Source organism: Lepisosteus platostomus, chromosome 13 (assembly GCF_059453375.1).
Source record: "Lepisosteus platostomus isolate fLepPlt1 chromosome 13, fLepPlt1.hap1, whole genome shotgun sequence".
In the NCBI taxonomy this organism is placed as follows: domain Eukaryota; kingdom Metazoa; phylum Chordata; class Actinopteri; order Semionotiformes; family Lepisosteidae; genus Lepisosteus; species Lepisosteus platostomus.
In genome coordinates, this window is record NC_142623.1 from 42902163 (window position 1) to 42928685 (window position 26523).

Consider the following 26523-nt stretch of genomic DNA (forward strand, 5'->3'; position numbering starts at 1 on the left):
AGAGCAAGGAAGCCAGGCCATATTACCCCTATTCTAGCACAGCTGCAGTGGCTCCCCATCCACCAGAGAGTGTATTTCAAAGTACTGTTCCTGGTCTTCGAGGCTCTAAAAGGCAAAGGTCCCACCTGTCCATCTTCTTTTTCAAACATCACCCTGGTCTTAAAGGCAATATTCTTACTCCGGGCTGCAGAGTTAAACAGTTCTGTGTTTAAAGTGTAAAGCGACAAGTCAGCAGCTCACTTGATAGGAGACTCTCAATCATCAGGACGGTGTGTGTTTTTGCACAGTGCAAGCTCCACAGTGCTGGACGGGTGAGTTAGCTCTGAGTGGTGAGTCCTCCGCACTGAGGGCCATGCAAACCCACAGGAGCTTGGAAAACCTCAGAGTCACCTTGGAGCCTCACGCTAAATCTGTACCGTCCAGAGCCAGGACCCTTCAGCCAAATGCGTTTCACCACCTGGGGAATTCTGGTTACACTTCGTCAATCATGCCAGCCGGGACTGGACAGGCAATGTCCAAGAGTCTTTACTGCTTGGGCACAATGGACTCCACAGACTAACGCTGAGAAATGTGTAGTGAGGGTAATGGTTCTCTGAAGGCCAACTCAGCCTTTCAACAAACTCTCAGATTTTCATCAGTAATATGAACTTCGATTGCCATTTGAAGTCATTTAGATGCGGTACTGCCCTCTACCATCCTAAAGCTGCTTTCTCATAGCGTACTTATGTGATGTCTTTCTTTATATGTGAACCCAAGAGCCCATTTCATGTAATGCCTCTGTTCAGGACAGTCCTCTTTCTTGGAGCACTCTTGTCAGTTTTTGGGATGTTTAATCACGTTGGGAGGTTTGGAGGCCATTCATTTCTTGTTTTTGCTCTGACTAATTACATTGAAGGGAGAGTCTGGTCAGGGTGATGTGAGACTTGGAGCAGACTGTGTTAACACAGCGAACAAGGTCACAGTAAACATTCTGCTCCAATCACTAACTAATGTAGTTGTAGATCATCCAGGTTATGAATCTGCAACATCTTTCAGAAAACAAAATGTAAAATTCTAAATAAAATTGGGAGGACTCATCTCCTGGACACTTGAGCCCTGGAAGAAGTACTTGCAGACAGTACAGCTATAACCAGCTGCTAGATGTTATTCTTTTCTTTTAAAAGCAAATTGCACATGTGTTTAGTGAGTACAAATTGTAGAGTACGGGGGTAACTTCAGAAAATGGTTTCCAAAAGAATTAATCCGAATGGCAAACCAGCACATTGGCTACAGATTTCACCAGATGTGTGCTCCTCAGCAGAAAAGCTCACTGGACACGAGGGACGCATACCTCTCCAGCTGCAGACTCGCAGCTCAGTGGACAGGACTGAGATTTTCCTGCCATCCTAAGGTTTCTGGATGCAAAGCACACCAAGCAGGGTAGAAAGATTAAATTGCTTTTCATTTCATGTGAGAGGTTTGTTCACACCTGAGCTGAGTAAGGAGGTTGATTTCTGTGACGAAGATTTCCATCAGCCCAGGTGTGAAGTGAGGGGGTGGGAATGATGTGGATCTCATCTACTTGGCGTTAGCTTGTCAAATAACTCGCTGTCAACTAATTCTAAGATTTTATCTGATAAGATACTTATCTGATTTCTCTCAGATAAGTAGATCGTTTTTACACTTCTGGCCCAAGAATCCCAGCAGGAAACAAATATTCAGAATTACACCAGACCTGTAATTCCTGTCAGGCAAAGGGAATCCATAGAGATTGTTGTTCTGTATGAGGGTAAAAGTATGATGAAAGTTTGGGAAAATATGATCTAGCCCCACTGATAAAACTAGCTTTTCTTTCCCTAACAGAAAACATGCATGGAAACAAGAATGACAAGAGACAGAGAGAGATGTGATCGGTTTTAATTTAATTTTGACTTTCTTGAAGATATCAAGGCAGATTGCATTGCATTGCAGATTGATAATTGCTTTCATTCTGTCAAGAGGCATTCTGCCCATTTCTCAACATGGAACAATGGTTTGATTTTTACTTCAGCTATAGTCTGTGCAAGCTCAGTGGCAAGCAAGGGGTACTGCACTGTTTAAATCAGATCACATGCTTTTCTGAATGATCTCCAAGAAATAACACAGGACATACAATACAAAGCACTGTCACCTCTAAGAGCTCCAGACATTAATCAGAAACCAGATAGGTAACAGCTCAGAGCAAGCTTGTTTTAGAGGGGGCGGGGGACTATCATTGTATTAATTACTCAGAATCACAGGGAACAGGAAACTCTGCTGTGTACTTTAGAATTTATCATTATTAGCTAATATTTTACTATATAGGCTTTAAGCCTGCATGCAGGGAGTGCTGTGAGGCTTATCTGTATTCTCTCTCCCTCCTGATCCCAGCCTGTGCTTGGCTCTCTGTCAGGAATACAATTGAGCAGACATTTTCTTGGTGACACGATGAATTCAAGGTGCCCATCGACAGGCCATGTCGATGGACAGTTCCCTACCCTATCCCAGGGAGGCCACCTAGGTCATTTTTTCACAGCCAAGTTAGAACTGACCTTATAGGTCCTTACAGGTCCTGGTGCCGGTCCAGAAGAAAGCTATTTTCATTTAACCGGGGTCTACAGATAGGAAAGGTCTAGCCATATCTATGACTGACATGCTTCTGGACAGGAAGTGCTGGTCATGAAAACAGCAGAAAACAATGTGAGTTCTGTCCTCTTTGTGGGTTTCTGTGCTAAAAGCAGCACACAGGGAGGCATGAGGGGTTGGTTATGCTCTTGGAAGGTTTGGCCAGTTGTAGTCTTTCAGTTTTGTAGATCTGGAGCCACAGGTACAAGAGTGGGGCCTTGTAAAATCCTGTGGCCAGAAGGCTCACTGTAATCAATCTCTTCTGAGACAGTTTCATCCAAAGGGACTAATGGTAACAAGAGGGTGGCTACACATGAGTAGGGGGCATTCACTTCTGGGCCTTGGTTTCATACCTCGACAGAAAACAGAGCTCAGGAAAGCTATGTGCTTTGCTTACTCAGGAGTGAGACACACCGTGAGTCACCGACAGAGCAGGGGTCCAAACAGGCAATCTTCTTGGAACAACCACAGAACCACCTCTGTCTCTGCATCAGCACTAACTGGAAATGTCTAAGGCAAAAGCAACACCCACACAGCAAGGCTAAGCTTATGGACAAGGGAAGGAGTATTTCACAAATACAGAGGTGCACATAATTATGGAAACCAATGAAAAAAGTGGGTACACGATGCTAATTTTGCATTATGTCTTAATAGCTAGAAATGTTACCTCATACAGTTTTATGTTGGTAAGCCACAATGTTCTTGGGTTGTGCAGCAGAAGGCACAAAGTGCTGAACTGAGGCTGAAGCCAAGGAAATGGCACAAGAGAGCACAGGCATCGAAGGTTTAGTTAAAGAAGGCAGCTCCTGTCTGCAGACTGCAGTCCAGCTTTCTAACCTTGCCTGGGAGAGGAAACAACACCCAAATAATAAAGCATTTATTTCTGAGCAGCTACTCACAAGATTAGACCACTTTGTGCTGATGTGTGTCTTATTGCCCTGGAAGAAACATGGGCTCCTGGACTTGCAGCAGGGCTCCTCTCGAGACTTCTGCTGCCTATGTGCCTGGCACACAGAGAGCTCGACAGCCGTTCAGAGTCTGTGTGTTCATCCTCAGCCTTGTCCAAGTCCAACATACAGCAGAATTGGGAAGCTGGACTGTAATCTATTGATTGGAGTTGTCATTAGCTCAAACCTGCATTTCTATGCTCAGAGCCAGGGCCACATTTTCACTGGCCCTGGGATACATTGTCAATTCGCTTGTGTACTGCTTTGATAGTGAGGAGTAGGGGTCCCCCTCTTATATTTTACACTTTTCTGGGGAAAGCAGGTCTAGTGAAGAGCCCCCCCAGCTCATAACTGAGCCCCCACCAAACAGCAGTGACTCCAGCATCCCCCCTGCTGGTAGGTAGAGTTGTGCTTTATGAAATGACGAGATATCATTGCATCTCCACCACGGGCTGTCTTTGTCGTCTCTGCTTGACAAGTATTGACACAGTAGTAGCATGTCAGGACAATGCTGTATTAGGCAGCATTTCATTTTCACACTAAAGCTATCGTTTTACGCTGTGTAATTTGCATTTTACGCCCACGCTTTCTCTATTTCATAATTATTTCCAGTGCTGCAGGGAATCAATAAAAACATGTGCTACCTGAAGGCATTCTGAGGGAGACTTCAGTCACGCTACAAGCTGGATTGGATAACCAGGAGCGCAGCAGGGGTCACACACACCAGAACCTGAGAAACTAGAGGCACCCTCACCTTCAGGGGAGACCAGCGCGTATCGCCTTCTCCTCTTACACGCAGAGAGGTGTGAAATGCACTGGGTCACATAGCCCGAGAGCCAGATAGCATACGTATCGAAGCCTGGGGCCCCACGATTCTCTCGCGGTTATTTATTGCTCTGCAGTTCGTTAAGCTGTTGGGGGAGCAGAATGGATTTTGTCTTGGATTACAAAGGGGAAGTGTGCATGCTCAGATCCCAACGCCATCCCAACCTCTCCCAAGCGCTGCAGGCTCTCAGGTGCTCGACTCCACCTGCGCACGGCTACGGGGGAAGAAAGCAGAAAATCAGACGCCTTAAAAAACACGGACCAGCACGATATGTTTAAAGCTGTTGTTCTTACTAGGCCAAGAAAACACGGTGCAAGTTTACAGAATCACAGGAGACAAATTACAGAGATTTCTTTGGATTCTTTCTCCTGTGTAATGTGTTTCTGCACAGTTGCTTGGGGGGATATATTTTATGAATGAAGCCTACAAATTCCAGTGCTGCCACCACACTGATGAAGACAACTGCCCAAATACCAAATGATCAAGTACAAAACGCTCTGATATTTTTCTTCTAGGGTATTTCCACCCCTGGAGAGAATCCCCTGCCCGAGGTCATTTTATAGTACCTTTCTCATTGTCTTCTTTTGAAGAGGTCAAATAGTTTGCCTCTCAGTTAGAGCTGTTCTGTCCTGAAGCCTCCCAGTGCTATCTACCTTTCTAAATAAGATATTCAATTTTATTTTGGAGTTTTAACCTTTGTGGTACCTACACACCTCACCCTTTCACAAGAACAAATAAAGAACGGTTCCTACAAACCGGCTTTTGAAAACTTCCCGGCTTTCAAAGTTGCTGGGAATTTGTCGGCCCAACAGTCAGAAGACTGAAACAGTAACCGACGGAGTGAGAGCTGTAAAAGCAGAGCTTTCAGAAGAATTTCATTCCCGTCAGTTAAGGCACCTGTTAGACGTCTGGTTAAGCAAGCTGACTTTTTAAATCACTTTGATTCATTCATGAGGATCCTCTGTGGAACTAAGGACGTTGTGGTTTGTCATTTGCATCAACAGACAAAAAGGTCCAGCATTTCCACTGACCTCGACGCCAGCACGGTCCCTGAAGAAAGCACTGCGGTGTTTAGCTCTTGACACACTGACTCCGTGTTCATCCCCCAGGTTTTCCATCTCCTTGTGGACCCTGCACGGCGCAGGGGGCCACAGGAAGAGGAAACCGCGGATCTGGGATGTGTGCCCGAGCAGGGAAGTGTCCGGGGAGGCTCCAGTCGAGGTGGCGTGAAGAACAAACACAGGCCAGACGTGGGCACTGCTGGGGGGCTTTCCTGTTCCAGCAGGAAAGGGAAAGACCACCTTCATGACAACGATGCAACAGCCCGACAGGGACCACTTTCTCCACCAGCAGACCCATGGCAGGCAGCTGTTCAGAAATCATTCCACACTCTGCTCACATTCGAACATCGGGCCTGTCTGGGACCCCTAGCAGGCTTTTATGCCTGTTCCCATAAGAAAAAGCGCCAATATGCTCCTCGGCAGAGTGCTCACGGATGCTTTTTGCCCTGCTTACACGACATCAAATCCGTCTAAAATCACTCTTCTCAAACTTGTTCGGTTTACACTGGAAAGTAATGCGATATATGTTTATGCAGCGTTCCTCAAAATGAAGTGGCCAGGAACAAACTCAGTGTTCACCATCAGATCAACCCCCAGTATCTGCGTCTTAAGGATTTGAGGACCACGTAACGAGGGGTCCCTGCTTGTCCGGTTGGCTATCTTGATGGAGGTGTGAGAAAGCTCAGAAACGGCAGGTCTGAATGCGGAAGTGCCAAGGTTCGGCCCACAGCTAGGAGCTGTAACGTCTCCATGAGTCGAGACTCTCCCATGTGTTGAGAGTACTCAATTAGATAATAATTAGTTCATGGACAAAGAACTCCAAAGTGCTGACAACATTAAGACAGGTGTTATTTTTCGAACCCCCCCCCACCACAGCTGTTATTGACACAGCAGTATCTCTGCAAAAAGACCTTCTGCCAGGGGTAAATGTAGCCTCAGGCCCAGTCCAGACAAATTTATTTCCCTCTCCCTATTTTTCTGTTCCTCTTTCAGGTAATTGGCAGGGAGAGTATTATCTCTCTAATTGTCACATAGATCCCACACTTCCTCTGGGCCTCCACGTTTATACAAAACAGGAACTGGGGATTAGGAGAGACACGTCAGGCTGAGCTCTGGCACTGTGACTCATTCCCCCCTCTCTTGATCTGTGCTCTCGGGGGCCTGCTCCATGGCTCATCTTTCCTGGACACTCCAGCACCATCACAAACATGTGTCACATGAACTCGATGGGCCGCACAGCTCCCTCTCTTTTCTCCTTCTTCTTTTTGTCTTGCATTCTTAGCAGCCACTGGCAAAAAACCACCAGTGGCTGTTTGCTGAAGACAAGATTTAATTACTTTTTTGGAGATGTCTGAAAGCCTGTAGCAATGAAACCTCTCTTTTATATTCATTGATCATGACAGGGTTTTCTTTCTCCTGATCAGTACTTAGGAACCTAAGCTGGATGTGTCTCATTCATCTTCATTAAGGTTTTGCTACTTTAAACTTGTCTTTGGTCTGGGACACTGTAGCTGGACAGCCCCAAATTCCAAGCAGCAAAACTTCAATTCCAAGTAGTTTTGGTTTACCAGCAAAAGGCAATTTATTAAACAAAGAACAATGCAATTTAACAAACGGATTCAGACATGATCTTTAAGAAGACGTACAGCAATGGCATTTGACATTTATCTCAAGCCCTTCTAGCATAAAACATAAAGAAGAGTATTTATAATTATGAAGTCAGTACCAGGTTACTGATAAGTAATCTGTCTAGTTGTTTTTGTACTGCAGCCTTAAAATGCAAACCTAAGGTGAAATCTAAATGAGAGAGCCACATGTGACTGGTCACAGATGTTTTTAGACTACAGGTGCATGTTGTTGTAACCTTTCAGTCTGGTCCCGGGAGACACTATAAAAACCACGGGCTGTGAGGAGAGCTGAGTGCCCTGTGTCTGCCTCTAGAGCTCTGCAGAAGACCTTCTTATTGTCTCTACATTTCAATTTAGTTCCAGGGAGTCGTGGTCAGAGCTCTGACTTTGTAACCAGAAGGTTGTGAGTTCACATCCTTGCACTGACAGCTATTGTACCTGTGAGCAAATGCAGATCACTCCTGCAAAACATCCTGATGTGTTCACGTAGGTACTCTCCACACTGTTGTTGTGAACAAGGATTTATTCTCAACTGACTTTAGTAAAATACGCCTTGATTTACCTTTCTCTTTGGTTAGCTAAACAAAAAATACAGTTTAAAATGCACTGCCACAGATGCCTGGGCATCTGATTCTGTGTTAGCTGCAATAAGAGTTACTATCACGGTGCAGTTCTTAATATTTTAAATGCAAAAATGATGTCTTGAAAAAAATATCTTGCCATTGTCAGAGAACTTTAATGTAACTGTAGTATTCATGGTCCGCTGTTCTGCTGAAGCTGTTATTTGCCATTGGGTGACTCCAGTTGGAATGGGACAGGCTCCTTAAGGCTCCTTCTGAAATTAATAGTTTGACACCTATTGCTCAGAGTGTCTGTGACATCTTAAAGGGTTAGGTAAAGTTTAAGAAAAGGGAGAACCGAAAAATCTCCCCCATTTATATCCACACCTTAGGACAAGCTTGCTCATCGAAATATTTGCAGATGGGCTTCTCTGGCCACAGCGGGGTTAAACCTCTGAATGTGGACGCACCACAGCAGTGAAAAGCTGGCTCTATCGGCAGCGCATTATCTCATCGTTGGAGGCATTTGAATTCCCCCCTCGCTCTGGCCGCTAGCGCACAGAAGCATCTCCCGCATCTGTTTGGCATTAACCGCCCAGATCTGCTGACCAACAGCGTCGGCAGCCGGACCTCGTGACTCGCACCTCGCAGCCCGCGCCTGGCTCCAGCTCCTGCGGCCCCCCGCACCCGCCCCAGCAGGAACCAGCACCTCGAAATAGCCCACACCCACCCTGCGCAGCTGACCACCGGGACCCCCGTGTACCCCAGCGGGCAGAGCCTGGCACCAGCCGTGAGGAAGGGGAGGGTGATGGTGGCGTTCCGTTTTCTCTCTCTCTCTCTCCGTGCCCTCTCCCCCGTTTCTCTCTGTCCTTCTTCCTGTCCTGCTTATTTGTACCGTGCTGTCCGGTTCTTGAATGCTTGTCTGTTATCGCAGCTGTGACGACGGCCCCCACGAAGTTCATGAACCAGAACAGATCAGCAGACACGCGGTCAGACCTGCCTCCGAACCCCCACCCCCGCCAGCCCCCCTCCCGCTGGGCAGACACCTCAAACCACACCGCTGGTTTCACCCACTCAGCGGGACGCCTTGAGCAATGCCATCGAGAGACTGCTCGCCTGCCACACACCCCCGGGCCACAGCAATATGTATCTCCTGCCCGCCCCCACTTTCGCAGGCTTAGCTCGGAGCTCGGAAAGCCTTCCCATCCTCAGGTCCTCAGAATCTGTCTTACTGATGTCATGCTCTTGCGCGGGGGGCACGGATATGCTGAGTCCCCAGCTGGGCATCTTCCTCCCTTCCCTGAAATAATAAAGTGTGAGTTAACTCGAGAGAGGCTGTGAACAGCACGCCGCCCCATCAGAGGTGATCGGTCTTGGCTTATTACTGCCGGTTGATCAATAATGTGGAACATCTAGTGTACATACTAGCCGGAAGCGAACATCATAACTTTGGTCATACGTTTCTCCTGATTAATTATACCTTTTAACAATAAATAATGGAAATATTTAATCTGATTGATATCAGGTAGATGTTAATTAATACTAGCAAGCCGCAGGGAACGCACTCTTTATTAGGTTATCAGAATGTCATTTGTCAAGAGGCCTCTTTCTCAGTTCCGCCCATTAGTCACACGCACTGGAAATTTGACCACCAGTTGGGTTTTCTGACTCCACGAGATTTCTCTCTTCATTTGCAAACAGATCAGTGAATATCTAGTTACAGATCTACCCCCCCTTGCTCTCCATGTCAGTTGAATCCCGTGTGAAATCGGCCTGTGCGCCGAACCGGCCGACACGGAGGCAGGAAATCAGTTCTGTGCTGTAAAACACGCCATTCAGGGTGCAGCGCTGGGCGGCCTGTCACATTCACCCGTCCCCACCGCGATCGTGGGTTTGCCTTGGACACGGAGAGAGACATTTTCATTTGAGTTAAAAGAAATGCTAGAGATGAATTTTTAAATTCACCAAGGTGATTTTTAATATTTTTTTGCTGCTTCCATCGTGAACTTTTAGCACTTCAACAAAAGATGAGAAAATGAGATCTCAAAAGTCCTTAAGTTTAACTTTGGGTGCGTGCTGCAAAAGAGACTGGTCAAAGGCTTGGAAACAATAAGAACAAGAAGATGCAAGGGGAGGCTGGGTGGGGGAGCTTTCTCGTTCCTTTATCTTCACTGAAGTCCGCCAATCTCCCAACGGATACAGAGTGGACAGATTATTTTCGGAAAATACTGCAGGCATTGGTGTCTTAGTGTGATGACAGCCCATTCGTTTTGTCTCCTTTATATTAGCAAAACTGCTTTAGATGAAATCAGTAACCGAAAACGTTCAGCTACAGTCAGCATTTAAGTGTTCAAATGTACCTGAATACCCCACTACACAGGTCATGATCTTGTGTGGGTGAGGCAGGTAATCCCATTGAACTGCTTCATTTCTGCCCTCAGCATCAGAAACAGGGCTGACCTCTTGGGTTTTGAGGAAGGGTGGCTGCGAGGGGTTTTGATTCAAGAATTCAAAGCACTTCACTTCAAAGAAGTGGGCACACAAGAGGAAATTAAACACTGTGAACAGAAAAAAAGGAGGCTCCAGTTTACAAAAATAATTGTAGGCGTCTGGACAAGGTCCCCAACCAAATTACTGACGCAGACACCACTGTCCTTCAGGAAATGAATGAAACATGTTTGGGGATCTCTTCCACCTCTGGTAATCCCCTGAGGGACAAGAGCCGAGCAGCCTGGTGTTGTTCCTAACGGCTCTTGTTCTTGTTTGAGCTGCTATCAAATGTATCTGTTCTTACCATCGGACCAAGGTAGCCAGTAGCCTCAGCAGAGCACCTGTGCAAGAATGTAATAACATAGGATCAGATGCAGCCTCACCTCATGCTTGTTAGCTACTGGGAGTGAAGCATAAGCCAAAACAACCCCACGGTCAGCAGCAAGGAGTGTCCTTCGGGCCGGGCTGAGAGAGGTGAGCTCCCCCTGACCTGCGCTTCTGCTCTGAGAGGGGACATGCAGGGACTGGAAGTGGACGAAGCCAGTCCTTCACGGTGCTCAAGAAACAAAGAGCCACTCACACAGTTAGCAGTGACAGCTGAAAACATCCTTCAGCCGTGCGAGGGCTCCTAGTGTGTGAGGGGGAGGAGGTGAGGAGGGGGGGGGCGATAGCTGGGGTTGGAGGGGGGCAGATCCTAGGTCTGCAATGAACTGCCAGCTTTCACAACCCCTGCAGCCCACGCACACACTCACCGAGCACGCTGCGTCTGGGTGAGGAACCCACTTCTGGGAAAATATTATCCCTGAGGATCAGTTCCACTCCGCAGAGCACAATATGGAGTCTGTGTGTGTGACAGAGAGTGAGGAAGGCTCGATTTCACCCAGAATTCTTCATGTTGTTTTTCTACATTTTGGAAGCCCCCCCCATCTGAGACACATGTCTGTAATATCAGCAGGCCCTTTTCTCATTAACAACTGTATGGTGGAGACCCATTCTCTTGTTTAGCACTCTCCCAGTGCAATAGATAACATAGATAAGAAAATGAACAATTAAATGAGACAGAATTTAGACGCACACCAGAATATCAAAGGTGATAATCTCGCAGTTACACATAACACAAGGCCTTCAGATACACCCATCCCTTCTCCTGCTCAGCTATGTCCAATTAAGGCACTATTCTCAATTAGGTATTGTTCCACTCCTGTTTATTCCACCATGCCTGAATCTCACACTGTGTGTCCAGGGGAACAGCAGACCCCCGTTGACCTCAGAGGTCCCTGGACAGCCCTGCGATCCCAGGCAGCTGTTGCCGTGAATCCTGCGCCCGGCTACAGGTCAACACTGCAGTCGACCTGTCCTCAGGGTGCGCTGTGCAACGCCGAGGTCAGCACCTTACAGCACACAGGCTGCCAGGCTAACGTGGTCATCTGACGTTTTCATATCTCGAGCTGTTTTGCAAAATCAGGGTTTGCAGGAAGTGAGTCCGGGGATGAAAACTCAAAACGCTGCTTCATGGAAAGGTCTGTGCCACCGAAGGAACGTCCCGAAGACCCTTCGAGAGCCTGGATGAGCTCCTCTGAGCAACAAGCATCTAGACGGGGGAAGAAGAAGAGGGGCCGAAATAAACTCGGCTCTGTCTGAGCATGAGAACGCAGGGAAGGTTACAAATAAGAGGAGGTCATTCGGCCCGTCAAGCCCATCTGGCGGTGTGTGTGTGTTTGTGCATCACGCGTTCCACAATCCCACCGTGTAACACGATGCCGCACGAGCAGGTGGGGAATCTGCAAAGTTCAAACAGTATGTGTGGAGACCCTTCCAGCGGAATCTGACCTTCCCTGTGTGGGGTAAGAGCCCAGCCTGACAGAGCCCAACCTGACAGAGCCCAGCCTGACAGGGCCCAACCTGACAGGGCCCAACCTGACAGGGCCCAACCTGACAGGGCCCAGCCTGACAGAGCCCAGCCTGACAGAGCCCAACCTGACAGAGCCCAGCCTGACAGGGCCCAACCTGACAGGGCCCAGCCTGACAGGGCCCAACCTGACAGGGCCCAACCTGACAGGGCCCAGCCTGACAGGGCCCAGCCTGACAGAGCCCAGCCTGACAGGGCTCACTGCGGCGGCGGCTCTGCTGGAACCCCGTGCGCGGCGCTTGGTCTGCACAGCGGGGAACTCCCGCAGCCACAGCTTCATCGGGCCCGGGTTCGGCAAAGCCCGTACGGACCCGGCAAAATCCACAAGCAGGGAGAAACCGAGACTCCTCCCGGAGCAGCAGGAAAGAAAAAAAAAGTCTTTAAAATTTAAGATGGACCTCAGGGAGGGGAAAGCTGAGGATTATGAAATATAACCTTCGTTGCCAATTCCCCCACATTTGTTTCAAAGGAGGGGAGAAATTAGTAACGCTCAGCCTTTTCCCAGACTGTCAGTAATCCTGTTAGTGGGTTCCCACAGACACAGAGCTCCTTCACACTCCGCGCTGCCTAAGGAAACAGCGTAGGGCTGGAGGTGAGAGGCTAGTCTTGGCATGAGCAGCGCTCTTGCGATAGGAGTCTGAGTAACAGCATGTCACACCTCTCTGTCTCCTTTCAGCCAGTGCTGGGAGTCCGGATTCAAATCTTCCATTTTCTGCAGGCACCACAAGAAACAAGGATCCTCTTTTCCCAGCGAAACACTGACCCCTCAGTCTGATATTTCAGGGACAACAATATTACAGTAGCCTCTCACAACGTGCTCTTTAACGCAACTGTGTTGGCTTTGCTGTGTGCTTGTGTGCCCCTTGGTTGAGTCTTAGAGCTGGGCTTAGAGCTGCTAGGGCCTTTACAGGTTTAAACTGCACAGTGAATTCTCACCATGCCTCTCAAGCTGGCAATGTTGTCATCGAGGGCTGCATCAAGCCTTTCAGTGATGCTAAATCTCCTGCAAAGCACCATGGACTTTGCAGTGGGCCGAACGGCGAGGGGCCTGACAGTGCACAAGGCCGTAGAAAGCACGCACAGCTGTCATTCCTCTTGTGCTGGCACAAGGCTCATGGTGTGTGGGGTCTGGTGGCCTGACGTGAGAAAGTCTCTGAAGGGACCTGTTCTACGGTGCTGTGGGCTTGGAGCCCTGGCCGCGCTGCACCGACTGGGCCTTCCCTGCAGCCTCTGCACCAGCAGCCCAAACCCCACCCAGGTGTGGGTCTTCGTCCCAAGAGAGCTCCTCGTCAAGAGGATGCCCCCAGCCATTTTCGAATGGCTTTGTCCAACAAGGGGTGAGAGTGAACATCGCAGGGCACAGCAGGGGGCCCAGACACACACCAGGGCTGTTTTCCCCAGAAGCTAACTAACGTATCGATATGTCTTTGGACTGTGGAAGCAAACCAGAGCTCCCAGAAAGAAACCCACATGGATTCGGGGGACAACATACGGACTCCACGCTGTGAGGAAGCAATACTGACCCCAGCACCACTGTGCTGCCCCCATCGGCAGGAACATAAAAGGAAAAGAACGAAAGTCGGTTCCCAAGGACAGGCCAGATGAGAAAACATCTCAGAACCAGAGTTACACAGGAAGGAAGTCCAGCTGTAATGAAACACAGCCCAGCTGAACTCTCCCTTCCCGGCCTGTTAAATGCTTCAGTGGGTGCACCTGTTCGAAAGGCTTTGATGTATCCGATTCACAAGGAGCCGAAGGCATTCCAGAACTCAGGAAAGAGCTCCCTGGGTCATTCTCTTGTGCAGGCACAAGAAAATCATGCAGAAATTCAAACCATACAGATTACGCTTCACTGTTCCTGTGGCTCTTCACGGTTGAAAATAAATTCTGTTTCTCCACAGTAACTTCTGGGGCGGTTGAGATCTCCATTTTCTAGTTCAGTTTTCAACTTCACTTTTTCTTTAGCCTGTGCAGCATATTCCTTAAAATTGACACTGGGACTACAGGCACTAAGTTCATGAGCCAAAAAGACTAGCTCTTTAAGGCCAGAAGCAATTACCCTTACACTGTCTGCTGGATCTTAAATCCACTATTTTTAATTTTACTGCTTTTTATTCCTTCGGTGCAGCGCAGCACAGCAAGACAGGATTCAGATGTAAAATTAGTGCAGTTTCCCAGCCCTCGACACACAACAGCTGTCACCGTCCCGGTCGAGATACACTCTTGTGCCACAGAACGTGTTTTTCCGTCCTACTCGGTTTTTCTTAGCATGTTTGTATGTGGCGAAGCTGGAACGGGATGGGTCACGTAGCAGATCTCCGCCGGAGGCAACTGCAATGCCGGCAGCTCTCCTAGAGTGACTGTGATGCTAATCTGTGTGTGTTTAGCGCTGCACAATGTCCGTGTCATGAAGCCGGAATGCCGCGTGAAGCAGAATATCTCCGGACAGGAAGGCGCGAGGTCGCGGAAGAAGTCACGGGAAGCAGGAATCACGTGCGCACGCTGTGCCCCCTTTGTGCCGTTTCAGGGGTCGCTTGCAGCAGCCCATCCGAGAGAGAGAGAGCGACATCTTGGTTTTCCGCAGGGGGCTCTCGCCTCTCAGCCCAATTTTACAGCTGGCCGGGCAGTATGAAGAGAGCTGTCAAAGCACGGTGAGCACAGCGACAGGGAGACCGCTGGCGTTCCGAGAGAGGACTTCCTGGCTCCGGTGTGCAGAAGACACGTAAAAATACGTTTTTCGGTGCTGTTTGACTTCATATCAAGTCTTGTGTCACCTCGCACTCACTGCATTGTATTGGAATATTCTGAAAGTTCTGCTGATCCTTTAGACGGGTTCACACTGCTAGATGTGTTCTCATTATCTGAGCAGTACATTTTCATTGGGCCATGCAATTACAGGGGATTTTGCAGGAATTCTTCAAGCCATTTTTGTAAATGGAAGGCTTACAGGTTTAAGCATTCCTGCTAAAACTACGTGTCTCTATGAGTCTCCTTTTTCCACACAATGATTAAGGTTGAAATTGATTTTAATGAGACTGATTGCAGGCTGGCTCCCACTGATCCAAAGCAAGTGCTTGGCTCAGAACGGTGATGTGACTACAGCCTTCCATAGAGGGCGTGTCCTGAAACGCCATTGAGCTGGCTTTGGGCCCTCGGATTTCTGCGATACGAGTAAGAAACAGACCCTGCTGACTGGTCTTACAGTCCCAAAGCAGCTGGATGAAGAAAGTAAACCTCACATACTAGCAGCCCTAGCAAGTACAAAAGAGTCCGAACGATTTTCCTTACAGATGCATGGCTCTTGGATCAATTATATCGCAGTTCGACCTCATCTGCTGTTTGGCTGTATTAAAATCTAGGGGAAGATCGGCGTGCTGGCTCAGTGGTTGACACTGCTGCTTTACTGCGATGGGCTCCTGGGCTCAATTCCCGATCCAGGGTGCTTTCTGCGTGGAGTCTGTATGTTCTCCTCGTGTGCATATGGGTTTCCTCCCCCTGTCCAAGAACATGCTCTCATCCGTGGATCCCTGTCCAGGGCGTACCCCGCCGTGCCTGGCTTGCCCAGAAAGGCTCCAGCACTCCCAGTGACCCTGATGTGAAGACACGATTAGGAAACGGGTGGATGGAAGATGTAGGGACAGAGCCCTTTTGCACTTAAAAATAACTGTATTGTTTCTCCCCGGTTAGGCAAGCACGAGGAAAGAAAGCTTTCTCCTGTTTTGTTTTCCTCTAATTCCACAATTCCTGTCACCTCCCGAGGGATGGCGGGATAAAGGAGGATGCACTTATTCTGCCCCCTGTTTTCTTTCATCCATTCACCCTGTTTCCTTTTCTCACAAAAGAGAAGACATAAGCTTCTTAAGTCAGTCCACAGCAGTGAGGAGATGTCCAGGGGTGTCTGTGTATTTGTGCAGAGCTCGGGCTCCGGGTGGCTAAAGCAAACCAGTGAGAAGGCCAGGGAGCTGTGCACGGGCCATTTCTCTCACAGCTCCACAGTGCATCCATTGTGGAGTGGTAACCAGGGAAGGTGCTTATTATAGGTACAACAGGAAATCTCAAAGACCTTTTTGTCTTCTTCTTTAACTCCAGTGATGCCAAAAGAGCCTCATTTTAAGCGGTTGTCTCCCAGCTGGTCCTCTAAAATGGTTCTTTAAAACTCAGATTTTGACTAAGAGATAGTGAAAAATACAACTGATGCAAAAAGGAAAGATGTCTGAAAAAATACATGTATTTTAATGTTTCGTCTATAAAAAGCAAAAAATGTGGGGCACTAAATTGCTAGCACAGGTTAAAATGCATCCACCAAGCGCCAGACATGCTTGTTTCAAATTTGTGCTCATTTCTCTTTTCAGTGCTCAGTTCAGTTTCAGTTCTAAGCAGAAAACGTTGTCTGTGATAAAGATTGAGTTGAGAAAATAAAAGATTTGATAAGATATAAAAACAAGTGTTAGGATATCTAATTAAAGTATAGAAAGTTATTTGAAGTTTGTTGTTTAAATTGTATGATGCACGAATAAGGACATCCCGGGTCTTAAAAGCAATGTCTTACACTGACAGACTGAAGGAACTGAAGTGTTGAACACACAAGAAAGATTACGAGGCCTGAATATCCTGAGAGACTTTAAACTAGTCAACCCAGCGCACTTCTTACGACACAAAACAGCGGACGCAAGTGGAACCTGGGTGGAAGAGTTGGAAGTGGAATTTAAAACTGAGAACAGAAGACACTTTTTACACAAAGGGTTGTAGGAGTATGGAACAAGCCGTGTTGTTGAAGCTGATACCCTGGTTTCTTTCAAGAGAGAACTGGATGAGACCCTGGGATCAATTAGCTTAAAACCAAACCGGACAGATGAGCTGAAGGGTCTCACTGTACATAGATAGTCTCACGCTTCTCTATGATGATAACCTTTTGTCAATAATACACAGTTAATTGGATTAAAGTAAGAAAATGTTCTGTAATGTACATTTTTAATTTTGTATCTCTTTCTGCCTTATGCAATAGGATGTGGACACCCATGGAGCTGATTCCTGAGAAGCTGCTGTGGTTTGAACATTTCATCTGGATCCCAAAGGCCAAATTTTACAAGCATTTCACTTTCAAGCTGTGTTTTCTAAAGACTATTTACAGAAGCCGTTCAGTCGAAGCTCCAGTTTGATGGGCAGGGTGCAGGGTGCCTGAAGCCCATTTCTCCGAGGAGACTCCCCTCTCCTGGGGTGCAGAGCGAGCCGGTTGGTTGCTCTGAGCCGGACGCTGGCGGTCTGCTGGCAGTGGGGACAGTCACATGCCAGCTGCTGGGCACGAGAGCCGCGCTGCTTTCTCATTTACGGCCATTCCTCCAGTGGGAAAGACGTGCGCTCATTCTCTCAAGCCCGGCGACACCTGGGCCCGCTGCAGCGCTCTGCGTGCCGGTGAGCTTGTGAGGCCTAGATTTCACTCTTCAAACATCCGTCGGCTCACGCGCAGTGGGGTGGCGGCCTGCCAGCCTGGAGCAGGAGGGCTTTGAGACGCCGCTGTCCGCGGAGCCGCGCCAGGGCGCGCCCCTGCCCACTCTCCGGACTCGGGGGCTCGCCGTGGGCGCGGGCTCCCTCTCCCCCAGTGAGGCGGCCGGCCCGCTCCTGATTCGGAAGATCAAAGTAAGGGGGCAGGCCTCCTAATGCAATAACGCGGGCCCCCAGGGGAGCAGTTTTGGGAAAAGTGCAAGAGGTTAAAACAGCAGCATTTTCTGCCTGCATTTAACATCCACTGCTCACCTGTCGGCTGGTCTGTGTCGCTTCAAGTCGATGTGGTGCCCTAGGTTTAAGTTTCCCTCTAATGTGATTCATCTGCTGGGAATATTGCGCAGTTTAAGGATTTATTTTTGCATGTCTTCAACATTATGTATGTTCAGTCTCAATTAAACACAAAGCCTTTAATCACTGCACCCCACAAGCAGCCTTTCCGAGTGAAAGAAGTTTTTCCCCGTGTGTGTATGTGTGTGTGTGACTTCACCTTCTACAGAGCAGCTGAGAACATCAGACAAGCTGACACCCAGCTCGAAAGAGAAACCGCGAATTTCAAGACCCATTGCCAATCCTAGAGGTCGTCAAAGATGAAGACAAAGCTTTGACTGGGAGAGAATGTGTACGGTCCACAACACAAAGCACGAAAGAGCACAGACAGCAAACACTGCAGCTGGAGGGTGGCATTCACTGACAGCAGGACCGAGGCAGGCAGAGCGTGTTTGTGCCACAGGTCTGGAGGTGGGTGAAAACTGGGGCATTCTTCTGTTTAGAGGTCGGGCACTATAGACTGTAAGAGATGTTGCAAAAGAGAGGAAGCCATTTGACCAGTCCAGTTTTCATGGCTGACTGATGTGAGGATCTCACCCAGCTCTTGATAAGAAGCCAGAGTTTTAGCCACATGGCCGGGTGTGCTTGTTCCACACCTCCACCAACCTTTGTGTAAGGAAACGCCTCCTGGTCTCAGTTATTAATGCACTGCCCCTTGGCTTTCACGGGTGTCGTCTGATTCACGTTTCACATGATTTGAATACGGCACTGAGTCATCTGAGTAAATATGAGCACCTAAATAGCTGAGCACAGGCCAGCCAGCTGTGACACAGACTGCCTCTCGGGCTCCGCAGGGCCGTACTGTCCTGCGTGCTCCCACCATTGCAGGCAAGTGTGGGGGGGGTACTTTGACCCTGCCCTCAACAGGTGCTGCTGTGTTTACCCCCAGCCTGGGCCGGGGCACATATAAATGTGCCCATCTGTCAGGAGAATTAAAGTGTAATCCTGAGGAATTTGCAGGAACATGATGGGAAGAGGGGGGGGAGGAGGAGGAGGAAGAGGGGGCACAGGCTGTAGAAGCTTTCGTCTCTGAGTAACTCAAGCCCCCCAGCCACCTGTACCGGCACCCAGGCTCAGGCCCTCGTCTCTGCGGCTGTAGGGAGGGCAGTGTCTGTGACGACTAATCCCCATTCAAGATTCATAAGTAGGAAAGCGATTATGTAATAAAACGCTTGGATAACTCTGTAAGGGATTACTAATGGCTGAATCAGGCCTCACGATTGCCCTGGGACGAGTTAACCCCTTCTGCCCTTTTCTTATAGTTCTGTACCACGCAGAGACTCGTTCGCATTCCATGTACAGTATGAGCCACCTTGACAATAACTTACGACCCGAGTGTGTGACTCGCATTGAGCTGTCAGCTTAGGTGAGCTTAAACAGTGTGGCATTTCAGGATTGGAATGTGCTGTACAAATACAGTCTTATACTTTCCAAGGTTGCCCACCACTATCCACTCATATCTTCATGCTATTATTTCAGAGCCCCAGGACCCATCCAGTCCACAAAGCATCCCAGTTCCTCAAACCCTGTGCAAGACAGGAGTACAAGCCTCTCCACTTCAGTCCCACATTGCCTCGACCACTGCAATGACCACTTCTGCTCTCCAAGCACACCTACCTGAATTCTAAGTGGATAGTAAATCCCCAGGCTAGCAGACTTTGTGCATGCCTGTTTACAATTACAATAACAATAATAATAACTGCTTACACTTATATAGCGTTTTTCTGGACACTCCACTCACAACGCTTTACAGGTCACGGGGATCCCCTCCACCCCCACCAGTGTGCAGCCCCACTACTCTCCCCACACACCAGCTCTCAGTGGGGAGGAGAGCAGAGTGATGAGGCCAGTTCAGAGATGGGGATTACTAGGAGGCCATGATTCATAAAGGCCAGGGGGAAATTTGGCCAGGATGCCGGGGTAACACCCCTACAATAACAATCTGCATGACCGTGCTTTTGTTTTTCCACTGGATATGCTAGTCTGCCATGGTTCCCTGCAGATGAGGCCCAGCCCCAGAGGGGAAAAGTGCCGTTGAGAGCAGCAGTGTGCGGGAGATGCTGTCGGATAGGGGCTGCAGGGCAGGAGGCGATGGCACGTCGTCACCCCACTATTGTTCTCCCTCGTTCTGGTGTCTGCGGCTCCAGGGCCGAACGGGGGACCTGGATCAGCAGAGGTATGCCGACATGCAGGTGTTTAGATCAGACGTGATCTCCCACCTGTCCTCCCCAGCACTTTCCCCTTCCTCTCCCTCCCCTCAGCGCAGCCCCCCCAGCTCCGCCGGGCGGTCTACCCTCTCGCCCACACTCGCCCCCTTCACAAGTAACAGCGCGGCTAAGTGTCTTCTCCACAGATACGCAAGGCTGCTCTTTTGTGAGCAAACAACAATCCAACCGCTGCGGCTGAACACAAAGGGAGAAGAAAAACACTCATGTTTTTGGCTTCGGTTTTTATTATTTCTCTGGAACAAGCAGCTCAGGAAATAACTCATTGTGAAATGCTGCTGGCGTCCGTGACAAGCCAGCGTTTGTCTCCTTCAAAGTTTAAACCCAATAGTTTATTTGAATTTTTTGCAGAGTTTGTCATTCTTATTTGCTCTGTGGCAAACCTCCCACTCCATAATAAATCCACAGAAAAAAAGTTGGCCCCATTACTCTGGGCTTTAAATCTGAGATAGGCTTCAAAGAGGAAACATTTTTGAAAATGACAGTGCTGTTCTTTTATATAGCACGCTTTATAGGACGGCAAATTTATAAAAGATAAACACAGATGCACAGAAAAGAGGAAGTATAAAATGTTTTGTACTATGGAAAATCACTAGAAGAGTTTAGTGGGGATTCATTTCCGCATAAGATTTCTTGCAGGTCATGGGAGTCAATGTGCTTGACAGTGAAATTACTGTTTAATCTTTGGGTGTCATTTCCTATATCAATACCATACTGTATCAAAGCAGGTGATCAGCACAATCCAATAGCTTCAGGGAAGATTTTCTAGAGTGTTGGGTATCAAATAGTCCAAGCTGTTACTTGAGTTAAATGTTCTTGTTGAAGGTCAAGTGATATCTACAGGATGAAGGCTAACAAGGGCCTGACTGCACTCCTTAAAATCCAGGTAGCAGGCCATCACTGGAATGAGTACTTCATTCTACACACCAAAGATAACTGGAGCCATTTTCATAGAACACCAACTGATACTTTGCATTCTAATTAAAAATTGATTGCTTGCACTTCTAAAGCACATGTCATTTCCAAAGCACCCCAGTGTGCTTTACATACAAGAAGAAACCAATTTCATCTCAAGAGCTGCACCTCATCCCGACTTATGAACCGGAGACCTTCTGCTCCAGCAGCCCCACAGCACAGCAGATCCTCCGGAGAAGTGAGAAACTGCTTCACCAGGTAGACTAAAGAAGAACTTCAGGGCTGCCAGATGGCGCCCAAAGAGGACTTTAGCCAGGAAACGAAGTTAACACCCCCTCCTCTTAGGAACAGTGAGATCGCGAGATCCCTAATGACCAAATCGTCAATTTAATGTCTGATCTGAAACACGACTCCATGTCACCACATGGCACCATGGGGCACTGATCTAAAAATACTGGTTGAGGTGGAAGAGCGCCACCTACTGGTCCACTGATACTACTTACAGCAGCCCCGACTTACACCTGCTTCTCCTTTTCCGCTGTTGTGATGGCCCGCCTCCCGAGCCCCCCATTCAGAGAGACAGATCCGGTCTCCTCGCTCTCTGTTTACAGAAAACAGGCCCAGGAATTCAGAGTCTGGCTCACAAGACTTGACATTTCTGTACTTACTTCCTGCCAGGCTTTTCCAGAAATAAAAATCACCACTTGTACTGCTCTTTCCAGCCTTGTTCATTCACATCCCAAGAACGGTTTCTCTTGTTTCCTATCACCCAGACCACTGTGCTCTCTGCAGCCTGGTCGCAGGACAGCGAGCTCTGTGCTCTTGCTGCCAAACAATGTATTTTCTATTGCACAGCAAAACCCCTGCGTTCTACCATCTCTCTGCTGCTCTCCCTACTCCATCAGTTACTCCAGGGCGTGTTCTTTGTAGACACTGTTTTTTTTATCCAAGGAGCACCCTCCATTAAGGAGGCTTAGAATATAAAGGAAATCAATCAGCTCCGAGCTGCTTTCCATGTTTTGATACTAGAAGAAGACCTTTCCTTCCACACATGCTCAGAGCCCTTTTCTAGTGAAAGTGTTAAGATACGATAAGATAAATGTTTATCGTCCCCCTAGGGGGGTTTTTATGGACACACGGCACTTCTGTACATCAAAATACATCACAGACCATAACACATCACTTCTGTGCACATGCATGACTCGCTGCACCCTGGGCACCACATATTACTCATACATAGTTTATTACAGCGGAACCAGTTTATACTGACATGATTGCATTTACCCTTGCCGTTTTATTTGGAATAAGTGGCTTTAATAAATAAGGAAACAGTGAATATTTGATCGACATTTGGGAACACTAATATGTTTTCCAGAGGGAAGATGATGCTCAGGATTGAGAAGATGAAAAGGACCTGGTATTATTTTTTCAGTCTGCCTAATCACGGGTTGCTCTATACATGCTGTCCTCCTCTGCTGCGTTCTGCTTCTCAATGGTGCTTTTCAGCCCCCGATTCAAACACGGAGAGGCGCTGACCTCCGGATGTCTCCATTCAGGACAATAACCTGCCAATTGACAGAGAGGGGCTCAGACACAGTCCTGAGTAGGAGCCCCCTCCCCGCCCAAACCCCCTCACTCTCCCTCTTTCTCTTCCCTCGCTGGCGGCAGTACAGGTTTGGTAAACCCTCTGCCCCCACATCCTGGCTTTGGCGCTCCGAGAGTAAACACACAGACAATTGCCTGCTCTTGACAGGCCTCTCAATGGCTGATTGATGAGGGGAGAGAGTTGTTTTGAGCTCTTCTTCCTCTCTTATTTTCAAAAATAATGCTGCAGCGCGAGACCTGACCCCTGCCTGACCCAGAGAGGGCCCAGTGCTTCCTGCTTCCTGCTGTTCTAAAGTTTCCAGGGTGACCAGGAAGATGCCAGCTGTCCCTTGAACATGATGGGCCTGTCCTTCACTTTGAACACCCACCCCCTCTTGTCCCCATCTGCCATTCACCCAGGACTCAAGTGAAAATCACGTTTCTTTTCCACACCCTGCTTTTCTGTGGTAGTTGCAAAGCCACGTTCTGCTTCAATGTGTCATTTTAATTTTCCAACGTGAGAGAAAATAACTTCTGTTAGCCTACAGCCTCGCAAACAGCCATATTGACAAAAATGACTTGACACAGGGCACTGGGCTACTCTTTTTCTTTCTCTCAGTATTGGCAGGAAGTGAATCACAACACGTAGGTGTTCCACAGGAGCCGAAAATCTGCCCACGGGAGAACAGATTTGATGTTCACAGAATGCAGCTCCCTTGTTTGGGATGTTTTTGGGCCGGCATAGTGTGGAACTCCTGGGTGAGAGAAAAAGCCACTGAGAAAACTAAAGCTGCAACTAATAAGATCGGGTTATTTAAACACAGACCCTGCCCGTTCCAAAATGGAAAAGGTTTATAAGAGACAACAGGAAACAATACTGCACCAAGCTGCTAAAGCAGAACCAAGCCAGTGGCTGTAGCCCATTTCCCCCGGCCAGGTCTTCCTTGCTGTCGGCACGTGTTCTGGAGTGTGTGAGGGCTTATGGCCCCCGGCATATGGAATATTATCGGTAGGATATCAAGCCAAAATAATACAGGTGAGGCGTCTCTGAAGGGGGGTGCACCTGGCAGCGCCACACAATCCCAGCAGGCCTCTGCTCCACTGACACCCAGCGCATCTCCAGGCCTGTTATCCAGACACACAGGACGGAAACTACTGGAAATAACAGCCTGAGTGAGAAAGGAAGTACAGAACCGCGGCCGTTTGAACTTGTTTTGATCACATCAGGATGCTGCACATAAAAGATGAACAGGTTTTCCCTTGAGGTCTCCCAGCCCAGTACTGACCAGGTCCAGCTTTGCTTAGCTTTATTTCTCAAATTTACACTCACAAAATCTGAACACTAACCCAGCACGTAATCCATCAACAAAGTCTTCAACACAAAAAGATCAACCCTCTCCACCACCAGTGTTGGTTACAAGAACATAGTTGTTTTTGGGTCACTAGCCTGTTGGCAGTAGAGACAGTGAGTCTGGTACTGCCTGCAATTTAAAGCTTTTATATTTTGTGTTGGGTTTTTTTGCCTCCGAAGTCAAGGGGACGTTCAATGGTCTGAGACTAATGGACGTTCAAGTGACGCAGTAAAGCCTTACATTAGACAAATAAAGTTGTTCTTGTTGCCCCCAAACTGGCTCCACTAGTTTTGTTTTCTCTGTGTGAATGTAACCCCACTCTCCGAGGCCCCAGATTCTTATCAAATCTGAGCTGCAGGGGCTGAGGCTAACAGCAGGGCCTTCAGTAGGAGGCCTGAGAAGAAAGGACAGCTGCACAGAGGAACTGGACTAAAAGGAAAATCAATAACACACTAAAAAAAAACTTTACAAACAAGACCTGGGAATTTTTAGAATTTAAACTGCCTGTGAGTGTATATTTTACCTGACCCTGGTATGAATCTTTGTTCTCTTTTTTGTTTTGTTCCCCCACCCCCAAACCTGAAAAAATTGAGAGAAATTATAAAATTCCTGTGGGTTTTAATTCCGCTTGGCAGGAAAAGGGTAGATAAGTTGGGCAAGTCTGTTCACTTAGGAGTTTTGACTTCAGCGGGCAGAATGGGCCCATTTGTCTTTTCTGCTGTTGTTATAGATGGCAGGTTAATACACACAAACACATGTAGTATCACAGAAAATCACTCACAGGCATCGACTTGCATGGCACCTCGATCCAAGCAAACAAGATGCAAATCTTTATGAAACAGCTCTAATGAAGGTGCTCAAGTTCTATGCTGCATATTGGCCATCTCAGCTCACAGCCCCCGTTCACACTCTGTGAAGTAACGTGTGTTCTAGCTTCTGAGCACAACAGGGCTGTAACTTGTCACTGTTATGAACTGTGAGCCCCATGACCTAATTTCAGGAATACCTTTTCAGCACAAACACACAAGATAACAGTTTCACCAGTCACAAAAGTTTGTAAAAGGACAGAGGAAATAACCTAGTTTGAGTCTTTAAACAGTGCCTCATGACCTGTCAGCAGGGAGCCAGAGGGGTCTATCAGCTTTGTACTGCTAACTACATCATTCCAGGACCCTCTGAGACTGTTAAAGGAACAGAAAGGCAACCCTGAAAGACACACAATAAATTAGCTAACTACGAATTAAATCTTTGTTTCAATTGAGCTGTTAAAAACTTAAATAGTTCTTTCTATAATACCAAGAAAAGTCATGATAATGCATTTTTCTTTTGTCAGTTTCAAATTTAAAATAATATCATGCAGGAATATCATGTTTGCCATTGCAGCCAATGGGAAAAACACACAGCAAGATCAACAGACCACAAAGAAAGCGAACCAGCTTCTCAAGAGACTAAAAAAGACTTGAAGAATGTCACCTGTTAAGAGCAGATGAATTCAAGATGTTCCTGGGGGTGAAGTGGATGGTGGTGGCCGAAGACAGAAGACCGCCAACAAGCTTTGAGGAGGCACTGACTGCAGCAGAGGGCTGATGAAGGCTGGAGACGATGATAAATGTCTATTCACTTACGAGACAGCCTCTTTGAGAAACAGATACAGAACAACCGAAAACCACAGAGCAAATATGAAGAATTGCTTACTACACCAATCCTAACTTTTAAACTAAGGCTTGAGTGGTGGTGTAGGTTCAGACAGCTGTCAAACATTGATTAAGCATAAGGTCTACAAGTAGTGCAAGATCTCTTTCGTAAGGTAATTCTTTCACCTGGGCTGATTTGCAATGCAAGCCATTTCTTGGCAGCAAATTCTAATAAAGTCTCTGATGCAATTGGCTAAAGCTGTCTTTTAGACAAATTGTTAAAGAGCCAGAAATCACAACATGTTTTTGAACAGCTGAATCCTTCTCTTTTGGTGAACCAAATTCGCCTGAGAATCAAAACCGCATTTTTTTGTGCAAATGCACAGAACACAGTTTTCCTTCACCACAAATAAATGGCTGGCTGTGATATGTCAGAGTATTTTCTAAAATGGCAGAAAAGAACCCATTCAATCACCCAGAATCTCACATCATTCATTTTAATATTCTCTATTAACAGTTTTTGCTAACGAGCCCTCGCTTCAAGCCTCATAAATGTTATTCCAAACCATTTACCTGACTGAGTTTATCCAGGAGCTGTAACAGTTTTTACAGCATAACTGCCTCTCAGAGAGCCTTCGTAGCTCACAGGCCGTGCCAGACAGTTGTGTTTTTGTGCCATGCACAGAACTCCCTGTTCCACCACTGCAAGCCAACTACATTTTTTAAAGGGAAAGCAAAATTCCCGACTTTTCCGGAACACAGAGAAACATTTAAACTTTCCCGAAAGACTCTTAAATTTGCACCCGTAAATCACCTGGCCCTCTGCGATCTTACCCTTTCCAACAAGGGAAAAAGGAGATTTGGTTTATTACAGCCGCGTGACGTATTGTGAGCACGTTCATTTAATCATGAGGATGTTCGTTGTCCATGCTGTGGGA

General features: G+C 47.6%; 1 long non-coding RNA gene across 2 annotated transcripts; it reads right to left on the reverse strand.

The window, feature by feature from the left end:
• Positions 1 to 1896: 1896 nt before the first annotated feature.
• Positions 1897 to 26513, reverse strand: LOC148650703 (uncharacterized). Of its 2 annotated transcripts, none has more exons than XR_015926205.1 (3): positions 26389 to 26513; positions 25425 to 25544; positions 1897 to 8944 (listed from the first exon to the last, which is right to left on the reverse strand). It is a non-coding gene; the product is annotated as an uncharacterized LOC148650703 (long non-coding RNA). The 2 variants fall into 2 exon arrangements; XR_015926206.1 differs by lacking the exon at positions 1897 to 8944 and adding an exon at positions 21382 to 22580.
• Between the last annotated feature and the right edge of the window lie 10 nt (positions 26514 to 26523).